This window comes from Mauremys reevesii, linkage group 10 (assembly GCF_016161935.1).
Source record: "Mauremys reevesii isolate NIE-2019 linkage group 10, ASM1616193v1, whole genome shotgun sequence".
Lineage (NCBI taxonomy): Eukaryota > Metazoa > Chordata > Testudines > Geoemydidae > Mauremys > Mauremys reevesii.
In genome coordinates, this window is record NC_052632.1 from 32,312,858 (window position 1) to 32,327,186 (window position 14,329).

The 14,329-nt window shown below is 44.4% G+C and overlaps 1 protein-coding gene across 2 annotated transcripts in view; it reads left to right on the plus strand.

The window, feature by feature from the left end:
• The window catches only part of TLN2 (talin 2), a 355,208-nt gene that overhangs the window by 53,290 nt on the left and 287,589 nt on the right, over positions 1-14,329 (plus strand). For both annotated transcript variants that reach the window (XM_039491188.1, XM_039491190.1), the window contains one exon: positions 5,698-5,796. The gene's annotated coding sequence lies outside the window, so the exon portion shown is untranslated. Of the gene's footprint in view, positions 1-5,697; positions 5,797-14,329 lie in introns of those variants that run through there.

Genomic DNA, 14,329 nt, shown 5'->3' on the forward strand with positions numbered 1-14,329 from the left:
CAGGGAGGCTGTATTACACCCTCTAGATGTCAGGAGAGCTGGAGCTTTCTACCTGGACAGGAGGAATGCCTTCAGGAAGACCCCCAGGCTTTTCCTTTCCATTGCAGAAAGATCCAAGGGCTCAGCAATGTCAGCCCAAAGATTTTTCTAAGTGGGTCTTGAACTATATCAGACGTTACCAAGTTCACAATATGACCCCTCCAGATACTATTTGTACACACTCCACAAGGTCGATCTCCTCATCTGTCGCCTTCTTCAAGAAGGCTCCTATCTCAGAGATCTGTAGAGTGGTGACGTGGGCGTCAGTCCACACCTTCGCAGAACATTATGCAAGCACTGGGGATTCCGCCTCCGATGCCATCTTCGCCTGCACAGTGCTGTCATCTGTAACTGATCTGACTCCAAAACCCCAGCCCTTCAGCAGGGGTACTGCTCGGGAGTTGCCTACATTGGAGCACCTCTAGGGACACTACTCAAAGAAGAAGTTAGTCACCTTGTGCAGTAACAGTGGTTCTTAGAGATGTGTCCCCCTATGGGTGCTCCACAACCCATCCGCCTCCCCTCTACTTTGGAGTTCTTGTCAATGACTCTGTGGTAGGGAAGGAACCGAGGGGGATTGGCCTGTGCGTGCTGACTGGCCTAGTGGTGCATCATGAGGAGGAACAGCGCGTGTGCGGGCCTAACAAGTTTTTGAAGCAGGATAATGTCTCCATTTTATGCGTGGCACAGAATTTCAGTGACTTGCCCAAGTTCATGAACTAAGTGGCAGATGGCTTGTACCTTGATCTTAGTGGGGACAACTCTTGGCAGCACAGCAGCAGATGTGACAACTGTTTAGCCCAAATCCATAGGGCAACCAACATCTGGCTGTTGCTCTGCAGCTACTATAGCTCTGATGTGTTACAGCTTGTGACTACTGAGCACTTTAGCTAGAGTAATCTCGTTGGATTTCCAGACAGTTACCTTTGTGAGACCATTTTAAAACAGTGATTTTAGTGTCTTGGAATGGAAAAGAGAACGGGCCATTGTTAGTGTTTTCATAAAATACGTGCTACACAAGTTGGGTCTCTTCTGTTGGCATATCATAGATTCAGTGATAAAATGAATGGCATTGCTTGTAAGGAAAGGCTACTTCTGCTGGCATGAGAAATTGAGGTGGTATGGCAGGAAGGAAGGATAGAGCACAAACTGAATGTTTGCATTACGCTGAATCCAGTTGCATCCAAGGATCAAGACTGCCTTTATCATGAATGCTGGAAAGGGTACAGAACATCTCTTTGATAACAAGCAAGCTAGCATCTGATATTGTAGGAATTGATGGAAACTTGAGCTCATGCTGATCCTTTTATGGCAAGTCACTGTGTATTGCCTTAGTTTATAATTGCAAACATTTGTTCAGTGTCTTGATACATCATGTTTCAGGACTGATGATTTTTTTTTTTACTTAGTTGTTTGGCTCAAGGTTTTAGTCTCTTTCATGGTCTTAAATGTAAAAGGGTAGTACAAGGGAACAACTTAGTGGGGAGGAAGGAGAAGGATCTGCCCTTAGCTGTGGGGCTCTGTGGCCCTTTCCCTCCTTGAGAATGGTGTCTGCTAGGGCAGAGAACTTTACCTGCTTCCTGCAGAAACCATGATTGGCTGCTCTTTCCCAGGAGAGGGCAATCAAAGAGTTCCCCCAGGCAGGGCTGAAATTTACAAGAGGGCTAGTGCTTCTTGTGTCATCATGAGATGACGCTAGCTCTGGCCAAACTTTCAAGACTCCCAATAAAACTGCAAGTTGACAACACTGTAATTCCCTCCACCTGGTCTGAATGTGATACCTAAACTTATACAGGCTTAAAACTGAAGGTTAAACTATTGACACTGTTCATTGTTCTAAAAGCAATGGAAAACAAATGAACATAACAAACATAAATCACTATCTTTGTTTTGTGAACTGCTCTGATGTTGGATTAGCTTTGCAATACTAGGCCAAGTTATTTTACTGTGTCAGAGGGCAAGCATTCATGATGTGAATGGTTGCACATCTAATCAGACAGCAACGTTACTACACAGATGAGCTACAGTGCTAAAAAATGAACAGTAATAGTGGCTGCTATAGTTTCACAACAAATAAATGACTTCACTTCCTAGATACTGTGTGTGTGTGTGTGTGTGTGTGTGTGTGTGTGTGTGTGTGTGAAATTTTGTAAAACAAACTCAAAACAGAATATTGTACAAGTGCATTCATTGTAGCTATGGGGAGGAAAAGAAATCAACTAGCAGTGAACAGAAGAAACACTATGTATACCTGTGCAGACCTCATCAGAAATTGGAACACTAGGCTGGTTTTGTTGCTTCGGTCAGGCATTCCAAATTAGTTTGTTTACTTTTGGGAATCTTGTCTTGAAATCAAGCTGCTGTGTATGTCAATTCTTTGTGTGGTTTTACTACTCTGTATCCTTGCTACGCTGTGCTTCGCAAAGGCTTCCTGTTAATCAGCATAATTCTTTATGGTTTCCTCTCTCCTCCCCCTGCCTGCCCTGCAGCTTAAGCTCATATTTGTCCCAGCACCAAGGCCCTCGTTTAACAGCATGAGGTGTCCCCTCTGTGCTTCCTTCAGTAACTATTCCTTCTACACAGCAGGAGGAAGTAAAATGTGCTAGAGCTGGACTTTAAAGTTTGAGACCATGAAGTTTAATATTATAGGGCTAACAGAAATGTGATGGAATTGTAGTTATGACTGGAATTCAGGTATTGAGGGTATGTGCTGTATAGGAAAGCCAGAAGTAAAGATAAAGGTGGTGGAATAGCATTGTATATTACTGATGAGGTAGAATGTAAAGAAATTTAGAAGCGATGGAATGGATAAAACAGAAACTGGGTCAAAATCACTTTGGGGAAGAAAGCTAACCGGTTCCACTGGAATAGTGCTTGCGTTCTGCTACAGACTCTGGGATCTGGATAGACACCTCGTTCACATTTTTAATGAAATAAATACTACTGGGAATTTTGTGATTATGGGAGACTTCAATTTCTCAGATATAGATTGGAGGACAAGTGGTAGGGCCCAGGTATTCCTGGATGTGATAGCTGTCAGATTTCTGCACCAAATAGTCACCAAACAAGAGGTGATGCTATTTCAGTTTGAGTGTTGATAAGTAGCGAGGACTTCTATAGAAGAACTGGTTGTAGAGGGCAACCTTGGTTTGAATGATTATGAGCTAACTAAGTTTAAACTAAATGGAAGGATAAACAAAAATAGGTCAGCAACTAGGATCCTTGATTTCAAAAGGTCAAACTTAAAAAAAAAAAAATAGGAAATGAGTTATGGAAGTGGACTGGACTGAAGAACAAGGATCTGAACATGGAAGAGGCTTGGAATTAGTTTCTGCAATTTTGACTTAAAATATCTGATGCCTGCATTTCAAGCAAGGAGAAATAATTTGTAGGAATGGGTTGCAGACCAAGCTGGATTAGCAAGCATCTCAAACAAGTTAAGAGAAAGCAGAAAGTCTACAAGGAATGGGAGATGTGAGGGATCAGCAAGAAAAGCTACCTCTTGGAGGTCAGAAAGTGCAGGGATAAAGTGAGAACCGCCAAAAGCCAAGCAGAGTTGGACCATGCAAGGAAATTAAAATCAACAGTAAAAGGTTCTGTAGCCACATAAATAAAAGGAAAACAAATAAAGAAGAACTGGGACCTCTAAGCACTGAGAAAGGAATGGAGATTAAAGATAATCTAGGCATGGCCGAATACCTAAACAAATATTTTGCCTTAATTTTTAATAAGAGTAATGAGATGCTTAGGAGCAGTAGCTGGCTGGAAAATGAGGATATGAAAATAGAAATGACTACATCCAAGGTGCAAGTCAAACCCAAACAGTGTGCTAATAAAATTAGCAGATGACAGAAAATTGGGAGGTATTGCCAATATGGAGGAGGACCGGAATATCATATACGAAAATGTGGATTATCTTGAAAACTGGAGAAATAGAAGTGGGATGAAATTTGATAGTGCAAAGTGCAAGGTCATGCACTTAGGGACCAGCAACAATAATTTTTGCTGTAAACTGGGGATTTATCAGTTGGAAGCAACAGAGGAGAAGAAAAACCTGGGTGCTTTGGTCAATCACAGGATGACTATGAGCTGCCAATGAGATGTGGCTATGAATGAGCTTGGCTTGTTTAGCCTAACAAAATGAAGGTTGGGGTGGGAGGCTATGATTGCTCTCTCTAAATAAATAAGTGAGATAAACACTGAGGAGGGAGAGGAGTTAAGCGCCAATGTTGACAAGAACAAATGGCTATAAACTGGCCATCAAAAAGTTTGGGCTTGAAATTAGACGAAGGTTTCTGACCATCCGATGATTGAACTTCTGGAACAGCCTTCCAAGGGCAGAAGTGAAGGGGAAAAAAACAAACTGGCTTCAAGGCTGAGCATGATAGAGATATTGGAGAGGTTGGTATGATGAGGTTGCCTACAAGGCATGTGGCCATCCACAACTGCTAGTAGCCAATATCCGCAGCAGCCTGAGATGAGAGACTAGATGGGCAGGGCTCTGAGTTACTACAGAGAATTCTCTCTCAGGTGTCTGGCAGGTGGGTTGGGAAGGAATTTTCCTTAAGATCAGATTGGCAGACACCCTAAGGGTTTTTTGCCTTCCTCTGCAGCACTGGGCATGGGTAACTTGTAGGTTTAAACTAGAATAAATGGTGGTTTCTGTGTAACGTGAAGTCTTTAAATCATGATTTGAGGACTTCGGGAACTTAGCTAGAGGTTATGGGTATACTACTGGAGTGGGTGAGTGCAGGCCATAGAACCTCAGTGTGCAGGACATCTGACTTGATCACAACGGTCCCTTCTGGCCTTAAAGTCTGTGAGTCTATGAGATAAGGACCTAAACTGTAGACAATGACTTTTCTGATCAGTGAGCAAAAATTCCAATATTCTAGCACGATCATGGATTGGAGGTATGATTTCACTTAGTTGAGATATTTATTCTTTCATTCGCTCCACTATAACCATGTGCTCTCAATTGCTTATACTCAGTTGTAGCTTGGTGACCTCAATTTTCAACTGAGTTAAATAGGAATAAAACATGACACTTAAAATAAGTTCTTTGTTATGCTCTTGTTCAAATACTGTAATTTTTGAACTTCTCACAGACTTTGAAGTTAATGAGAACAAATGCCTTTTGCATTTTGAAAGAAACTAGCAAGCAAGCAAGTTCTAAATGGCTAAAAATGACTGACCATACCCAAAACTTCACTTAGATTACCATGTAAGGATTGGTAGAAAATTGTAACATCTTGGTAAATTGAAATAGTGATACCATAATTACTGGTAGTTGGTGATCAGTAATAATCTTTCCCTGTTTACCTACCTGCATTGTGCATGTGATTATCCCCAGGAGTAATGAATAAACAGTTGTAGCTTTGCAATACTTGGAGGTTCTTAGATTGAAGTGTTTTGCACTGCAGTAACAGAGTAGTAACTAAATACTACAAAGTAGACCATGTTGGCTTGCTGCCAACTTCACTCTGCCACTCACCCATGTATGGGGCACTTGAGTGTCAAATTTCATGCTGCCTTTCTTTGTTAACTTAGTATTGCTTTCGTTCTGAACAATGGTGTCGTGATGTAAGGTTATTTCTCTTACAGTTATTAAACTGTGTGTCTTTAGATGGAATCCTTACAGTGTTTTTATTTCACCAGTGCTCTGCTGTGGGATAACATCCAGATCTTGTTTGCCTCTGGACTGGATTGCTGGTCTGTTCCGCTCCGTTAAATGCCCAGATCAGTTTGAAGGAATCCGTAAGTACAATAGTATATCTCTTGAAGTGGATGCATAATTATCTTCAAAGGCGAGTGTGTAGGTCTTAAAAGCTAAAGAAGGAGCTAGTTAGATGTGATGACGTGCTTCTAGTGAGTGGGCATGAGAGCAAATGATATCTTATAACACAAGCCACAGGTGACAGACTGAGTTACTTACACTACTTAGTGCTTACACAACAGTGGGTACTTGAGCTTTAAGAATGCTGATAGCATAAATTGTATTAACTCTTTAACTTGCATTTTATATCTTCATCGCTTAAAGAAATAAATTAACAGATTAAAGTAATTCACTAAGGTAACAGAAAACTCTACCACTTAACATGTAAAATCTGGATTTCTCATATTGTAATCTCCTTTTGCTAAATGATCTTGACTTGAAAAAGAACTTGACTTCCTAACGCATTAAAATTTGTAGTAGAAGGGGAATATAGCATGATAATAGATAAATTAATTTTAGGATTACTAATATGATACAACTGAGTCTGATAATCCAGAGTTCGTTACTGAGTATCTCCATCACTGACTGGAAGGGTTCCTTAATAAATGTCTATGTTATGGTATTGGTGCTTTTAAAACAAAAAATGTACAGGCTTTAGAGCTACATACATGTAGTTAGGTGGCTTTGCTGTCAACAAATGCAAAACAAAATGTGATCTGAAAATGCCAAATGGTTTGAGAGTCTTAAGTGCTTTAAATTTCTGACAGCTAATTGACTCTGCAATGTTGCAAATTGCTTGAATGACTATGTCTTTTCTAGGTTAATGTAGTATGTTTGTCGCTAACGTAATTCCTGGAAACTCTGTGTGTGAACTGTAGTACAGCGCAGACTCACCCCTGCAGCGCCTCCCGCTGGTTGTCCTCGGGAATTAGCTCTTCGACACAGGATTGCCCTCTGCAGGCCAGTGATCTGCTTGCCGTTGGCCCCCGTGTCCCTCCCAGGACCCCAGTGCCCTTATCTCAGGGTTCCGCCTCCTGCAGTACCCCACAGTCTTACTGGGTTTCCCCACCCCCTATCCCCACGTTGCCTCAGTTGTGGCTACTGCCAGTCTCTGTTTAGCCCCCATGCCCTGGGGCGGACTGCAATCTATCAGCCAATCATCACAGGCAACAAGGGGTTTGGACTGGCTGCCTTTACCCACCCTCCGGCTGCCCCTCTGCAAGCCCAATACCTAGGAGACCTAGAACTAGGCCCTGCAGCCTGGGGAGTTGCTGGCCTAGGGCTTCCCAGCTCCTACGGCCTTTCCCCAGCCCTGCCTCCCTCTAGGTCCCCTGGGTGAGTTCCCCAGCAGCCAGGCCTGTCTCTCTCTCCAGTCAGAGAGAGACTGCTCCCTCTGGCTTCCCTGGCCTTCTTATAAGGCCCAGTTGCTTAGTTTGGGGCGTGGTGCCAGCTGCAGCCACTTCTCCCAATCAGCCAGGGTTTTACTCCCTTGCCCAGCCCCAGCCCTCTACAGGGCTTTTTCAACCCCTTCCAGACTGGAGTGGGTGTTCACCCCGCTACAGAACCAATTGTAACATTCATTAGTACACCAACATATTACAACTTTCTAATGTTGTTATGATTTTAAGTAGAATCTATTACTGCATCTGAAAACCACTGCTACACAGATTGTGCAAACATGCCTAGACTGTGGGTGGCTTACTCCCAAGTCTGGGTTTTATAAACTGAGTGAGTCATGGCTGTATAGTCACCACAAGCCATGGTTGGGGCAGATAAACTGTTGGTTTTGGTTATACTAAATATGACACTTGCATAATAGCATCCTGGACTATCTTAGCTCTGCTCATTCCACTACTAAGGGCTTGGCTACACTTACAAGTTGCAGCGCTGGGAGTTACAGCGCTGGTCATGCAGCTGTGTAGGGCCAGCGCTGGAGTGTGGCCACACTGACAGCTACCAGCGCTGCAGTGTGGCCACACTTGCAGCACTCTCCAGCGCTGTATTGAGAGGTGCATTGTGGGCAGCTATCCCACAGAGCACCTCGTCCCATTTTGGCGCTGAGTATTGTGGGAAGGGGAAGGAAGTCTGCGGGTCATTCCGCTTCCTGTGTGCCAACGCCCCGTGGTGCATCGCTTCACATCCCAGCATTCACTCTTTCCGGCAACGTTTGGCGCCATTGTGAGTGTCTTTCTGTTTTACTCTCTGTGTGAATCGCGATTTCTGTGGCAAATGGAGCCCGAGCTGCTGAGGACTGTGCTGATGAGTGTCGCCAGCACAACACGTTTGGCAGTCGAGCTATTCCTTCAGCTCCAAAGTGACAGTGAGGAGTCTGACGATGATATCGATATCGATTCGCCTGCTGCGTGTGACACTAAAGTGCTTGTGGCATTCACGGAAATGCTCAGCACCATTGAACGCCGCTTTGGGCTCGGAAACAAGCACTGAGTGGTGGGATCACAGCGTTATGGAAGTCTGGGATGACGAGCAGTGGCTGCAGAACTTTCGTATGAGAAAAGCCACTTTCATGGGACTGTGTGCTGAGCTCGCCCCCACTCTGCGGCGCAAGGACACAAGATTGAGAGCTGCCCTGACGGTGGAAAAGCGGGTGGCTATTGCAATCTGGAAGCTGGCAACTCCAGACAGCTACCGGTCGGTCGGGAACCAGTTTGGAGTGGGAAAGTCGACCGTTGGAATCGCTTTTGATGCAAGTTTGCAAGGCAATTAATCGCATCCTGCTAAGAAAGACCGTGACTCTGGGGAGCGTGCAGGACATTGTGGATGGCTTTGCACAAATGGGTTTCCCTAACTGTGGAGGCGATAGATGGACGCATATTCCTATTCTGGGCCCCACCTGGCATCAGAGTACGTTAATTGTAAGGGGTATTTCTCTATGGTTCTCCAGGCGCTTGTGGATCACCGCGGCGTTTCATTGACATTTACACAGGCTGGCCTGGAAAGGTGCATGATGCACGCATCTTCGGAACAGTGGCCTGTTCAGGAAGATGCAGGCAGGGACTTTTTTCCCAGACAGGAAGATCACAGTAGGGGACGTAGAAATGCCCAGTGTGATCCTTGGAGACCCCGCTTACCCGTTACTGCCTTGGCTCATGAAACCCTATACAGGAAGCTTGACAGGAGCAAGGACCGGTTCAACTACAGGCTGAGCGGTGCAGAATGACTGTGGAGTGTGCTTTTGGGCATTTAAAAGCCCGCTGGAGATCCTTGTATGGGAAGCTAGACTTGGGGGAAAGCAGCATCCCCGCGGTTATATCCGCTTGCTGTACCCTCCATAATATTTGTGAAGGGAAGGGTGAAACATTCAGTCAGGCATGGACCACCGAGGTTCAAGTCCTGGAGGCTGAATATGCACAGCCAGAGAGCAGGGCTAATAGAGAGGCCCAGCACAGGGCTACAAGGATTAGGGATGCCTTGAGGGAAGAATTTGAGGCTGAAAGCCAACAGTAATGTTTGCTGCCTTGCATGGGAGTGAATTGCACTGTTTACACTGTTATTCTATTATCCCTAAAATGATTTGCAGTGCCTCTTTCTTTACTGGGCTAAGGTATCTTTCACTATCTGCTATAATAAAGACTGTTTTCAAAGCCAAGAATTGTTTTATTGAAAAGAAAAAAACTTCCTTGACAGACAGACAGACACACAACATTTCATGAACACAAGAGGGCAGGGGTGTGGGTTGGTGAACTGTACAGTCACAAGTTTGCATATGTCCTGTCTGGATTGCTGTTTAATGAATCCTGCACTTCAGGGTGCATATACTGCATGGTGATGGGGGTTGAATGCAGAGGGTAAGGGTGGTGGTAGGTATCAGGGCTGGTTGGGGAACGTACAGGTGTTGGAGGCAGCTGGTGGTGGTAAGAACCTGAATGCTGGGGAAAGGTGGTTTGAGCTGACATTGGGGCACAAGGAAAAAAGCTTTGGGGCGGGGGTGGGGAGAGTAGCACGGTAGTGCTCTGCTTGCATGGCAACAAGTGACTCGATAGAGTCCGCTTGGCGCGACAGGATGCTTAGCAGCCGCTCTGTGCTTTTCCTCTTGGCCACTGCATTTCTCTTGCGGATCCTGCTTTCCTTCTCTCTCCACTCCTTCAATTCCTTACTCTCTCTAGCAGAGTGATGAAGAACAGTTTTCAGCATGTCCTCTTTGCTCTTTCGGGGATTTTTTCTCAAATTTTGAAGCCTTTGTGCTGTGGAACATCTGCTCAGTCCAGTAGTCAAGGTCACTGTAGAAACCCAGAAATGACAACATTTAACAGGGGCAGCATTGTATCCACTATCTCCAGACATGAATTGTTACACTGAGGGAGTTCTCACTTTAGCATTCTTTTACCACACGCATAACACGACAGAAGCCACGAAATGGTGAGTGAGGGGTGGGTGCTTATAGAGAAATGGGGCTTGATTGATAGAGGGGAGCTGGTTGCTTCGGGTAATCTGCAGTGATAGAGGGGTTGAGTGAAGATGCAGCTGCAGGGGTGATCTTCACTATCTCTCTATCTCTTCACTAAAGAGTCTCCCAACATTTTTCACAGGTGTTAATCCTGGAAGATGTCTCCCTGCTACGAGTCACTAGGGAACAGCGGGAGGCTCTTTTAGAGCAATGTGGATTCCGCCCGGGACCCTATGCGGCTTGCCTGTGTTCAGAAATGGTCCCCCCACCACTTGCAGCACAGTGGCGCGGACGCGTCAGCGTGACTGGGACAAGGGACACGGTGGCTCTGCCTATAAACCTGCGCAGGCATATTGCCCACGCTCTGGATGAAACTTTTGCTGAGATAACTGAAGCAGATTACCGCGACGTGATAGACCACATCAACGGGCTATTCCACATCTACTAGTCTGGCATGCATGCAGCCATAACCCCCCTTCCTCTCCAGAAACATTTCCACCCAGAAAATAAAAGCCGCTTACCGGTAACCCGCTCCTCTGCTTGTCCTTCTGCAACTGCTGGCTGCTGCGATTGGGTACTTTCCTCCTGGCTTGAGAAGAGCTCCTGGCTGCATGCCTCCAGGGACTCTGGGGTGTCTTCCCCCATCCCAGGAGCTTCACTCGCGGTTTCCTCTCCCCCCCCCGCCGCTGCCTCCGCCTCCTCCTCCTCCTCCTCCTGTCCCCCAGCCTGCTCAGAAGTGTCCATCGTTGTCCTGGGATTGGCAGTGGGGTCACCCCCAAGTATCGCGTCCATCTCCCTGTAAAAACGGCAGGTCGTGGGGGCAGCTCCGGATCGGCGATTCCCCTCGCGGGCTTTGTAATAGGCACTCCGCAGCTCTTTAACTTTCACCCTGCATTGTAGTGCGTCCCGATCATGGCCCCTATCCAGCATGGACCTTGATACCTGCTCAAAGATATCGTAATTCCTACGGCTGGAGCGCAGCTGTGCCTGCACAGATTCCTCCCCCCAAACACTGATGAGGTCCATCAGCTCGCCATTGCTCCCTGCTGGGGCTCGTTTGCCGCGTGGAGGCATGGTCACCTGGAAAGATTAACTGATTGCACTCCACACACACCTGGCTGCAGCAAACAGGAAGGAGATTTTTAAAATTCCCGGGGCATTTAAAGGGCGGGTCACCTGAGGCAAGAGCAGTAGAGTGCAAACTGATGTGCAGAGTGGCTGAACAGGAATTCTGGGATAACTCCTTATTCCCTGGAGGACAATTAAAGCGCTGGTGAGTGTCCACACCTGCTGAGCAGCGCTGGATCACCAGCGCTGCACTCCTTATACCCCTGCCGGGATGGGTTTTCAGCCAGCGCTGCAACCAGGGAGTTGCAGCGCTGGTTGTGCCCTGCAAGTGTGGACGGGGTGTAATTGCAGCGCTGGAAAGCCTCCACCAGCGCTGCAACTTGTAAGTGTAGCCAAGCCCTAACTGTTCATCAGCTATAGCTTCCCCATGCTCTGTCAATAACTCCCCACTATTTCCTCTTCGTGGGTATCTTTAAATTGCTTCCATTACCCGTCTCCAGTCCACTTTCTTTCATGGAGATTGTTGAATTGGAGGACCTCAATTTTAAAGCATGGCAGAAATAGTTCTATTGCTGTAAAAGCATGTCTACTCTGCAGTAAGCTGAATGAAAAACAGGATGAATTTTTCTCTTTTGTCCATTGTGTTGGGAAATTGGTGTGGTACCAGGAGCTTGTAAAAAGATCCCATATCACAGTTCTTTTAACTGAATCCCTTTCCGACGAGTCTGTCTCCAACTTGGGTGTTTTTTGTTTTGTTTTTTTGCTTTGATAGCAGTTTTATGTAACAGGCTGAGCTGCACCTTTGTTATCTGAAATAACTTCAAATACAGGCATTTTCTGAACAATTTCTCAGGGATGCACTTGGGATTCACTCTGCAGTCTGTGTTGTGTTACTGTAGAATAATTGGAAAGAGTAGGCAAGCTACATAGGAATGAATACTCTTGGAGAAATGGCAGCAGGTACAGAAAAATGGTGTGGTGGTAAAACCGATATTTCAAACAAATACTTAAATAAAAAAAAAAAAAAAGACTGTAGGACTATCTCCAAAGAGCAGTCAATCAAATGGCAGTTGTGGTGTAGGTGATACCGAGGACTTACCTGCTTGGGGTATTCACAGGGAAATTAGTGCAGAATAGCTAGGGTGTGAATTTAAAGGGGAATAGATATTTTGCACAAGCTCTCTGTTTGGACACTCTTACTCTGCAGTTTAAGACAATATTATGTCAAAGACATTATGTCCAAACTGTGGCTCTAGTGATTGGATGCTGAGATACCGGGTTTTATTACTGGCACTTCCACAAGTGCCATGTCACCTTGGGAAAGTTACTCAGTGTTTCTGTGCCTCTTTGCTCTACTTGAAAATGGGATTACTTTCCTACTTCATTGGATTTGGATTTTTTTAATTCTTTAATGTGAGCTGCACAGATAATGCATTTAGTGCCAGAAATGTCTGTAAGTGATTTTTTTTTTATTGGTTTGTTTGAGACTCTCTGTCTGTAGAGATAAGAATTATCAGGTAGCCATAAAATCAGCATCGTTTCACTTATTAACTCTTCTGCAGCACCTATTGCCATGGCTTTCCTGCATCATTTCAGAAGTTGGTGCTTGAAGACTATGGTGATTTGAAGCATGAACACCCAAAAACTCACCTGAGAATTTTTTTTCCATAAGACTATTTTTCTTGAGCTAGGATTAAGTATTCCTTACCTCGCTGGTATTTTATGTTCTCAACTATGGCTATTTATATTGACATTATCTGCGAGTGCCAAGGAAAAAAATTAACAAATTTCAGGTTGCCTTTTTTCCAAGTATTTTCCAGTTTTGTGGTCTGAGGAAGGAGGGTTCCAGTGTCCTTCTGCTAACATCACATGAAAAGCAAGTATTTGGTTAAAAGGCTGATTAAATTTTATAGTAAAACAGATCACATTAATACCCTAAGTCTTGGCTGTGGATTTCACTTGTGGATAGAATCCATAGTTGCCATGCTATCCTCTATTTGTGGTGAGTACAGGAAGACACCTCTTGTAACTGATCTAGGAGTGTTTCATGTGGGATCTGTAGAACTTGCAATTGTATGCCTAGAATCTCCATAGCAACATGAGAGTACAGATTTCATGAATCATTGATTTGACTCAGACTGCCCCTGAATTCAGTTGGGAACTGGACATTATATTGTCTACAGTTCTTTGCTTGCTGTATGGATAGGAAGCAACTTACACATCCTGAACCTTAAAATAAGTTTAAACCATAAGCTAAAGCTCTTACTCTTAAAACCCCTGAGACTTAAGGAAACTCTGGAAATTTCTCAGTCTGAAAAGACAACTGAGTGCTTCAGGAAAGTGAAAAATCAGATCAGTTTTGAATTTGCCGGCATGGAAATTGACTTTTTTTTCCTCTTCCCAGTGCATACATAGATTAAACTAAAACCAGGTGTCTAAAAGAGTTACTTAAATAGTATCTATTTGGCTTCAAGAATTGTTTAACCTTTCTCTTGAGTTGAGTTTGCTATTAATATAATGAACAAGAATTGAAGAGGGATGAGTGTAGTATAAAATGGTTAGCCTCCAAAAAAAACAAAAACCAAACCAAACCCCATACATATCTATACTGGATTGGTGAAGGAAACTTACCTTGAATACTGCACCCAAATTGGCTACAGACTAACATTTAATGTCCCACTCCAACAGTGCCCTCATGTTACTTGGCTTTTTGGCTTGCAGGGGCACATGCTGGACTAACTTTGAGATTGCATGTAAAATTTTCATTGTTCTGTTGAAGCTTTTGCTATATCACTAATTCCCCAAGGGTGACTAAGTGACCTTGATTTCTGTTTAAATGGAGTTCTAGGAAGCTTGCCAGTAGAATGGAGTCTTGCTTCTTGAAAGATGCACAGCAGTCTGGGGTTGTGCATTTGCGTACTGCTAGCAAGTATTGTTCTTTGCTGTAAGTTAAGTATGGCAATTGACTGCATGTTTAAAACTGACTAAAAATACTTAACCATGGGGTTAGTAATAATACTTGGTGTCAAATACCCTAAGAATTAAAATACCCTCTTTTTTTTTTTAAATTTAAACAAAAGGCTCATTGGGTGTTTATATCC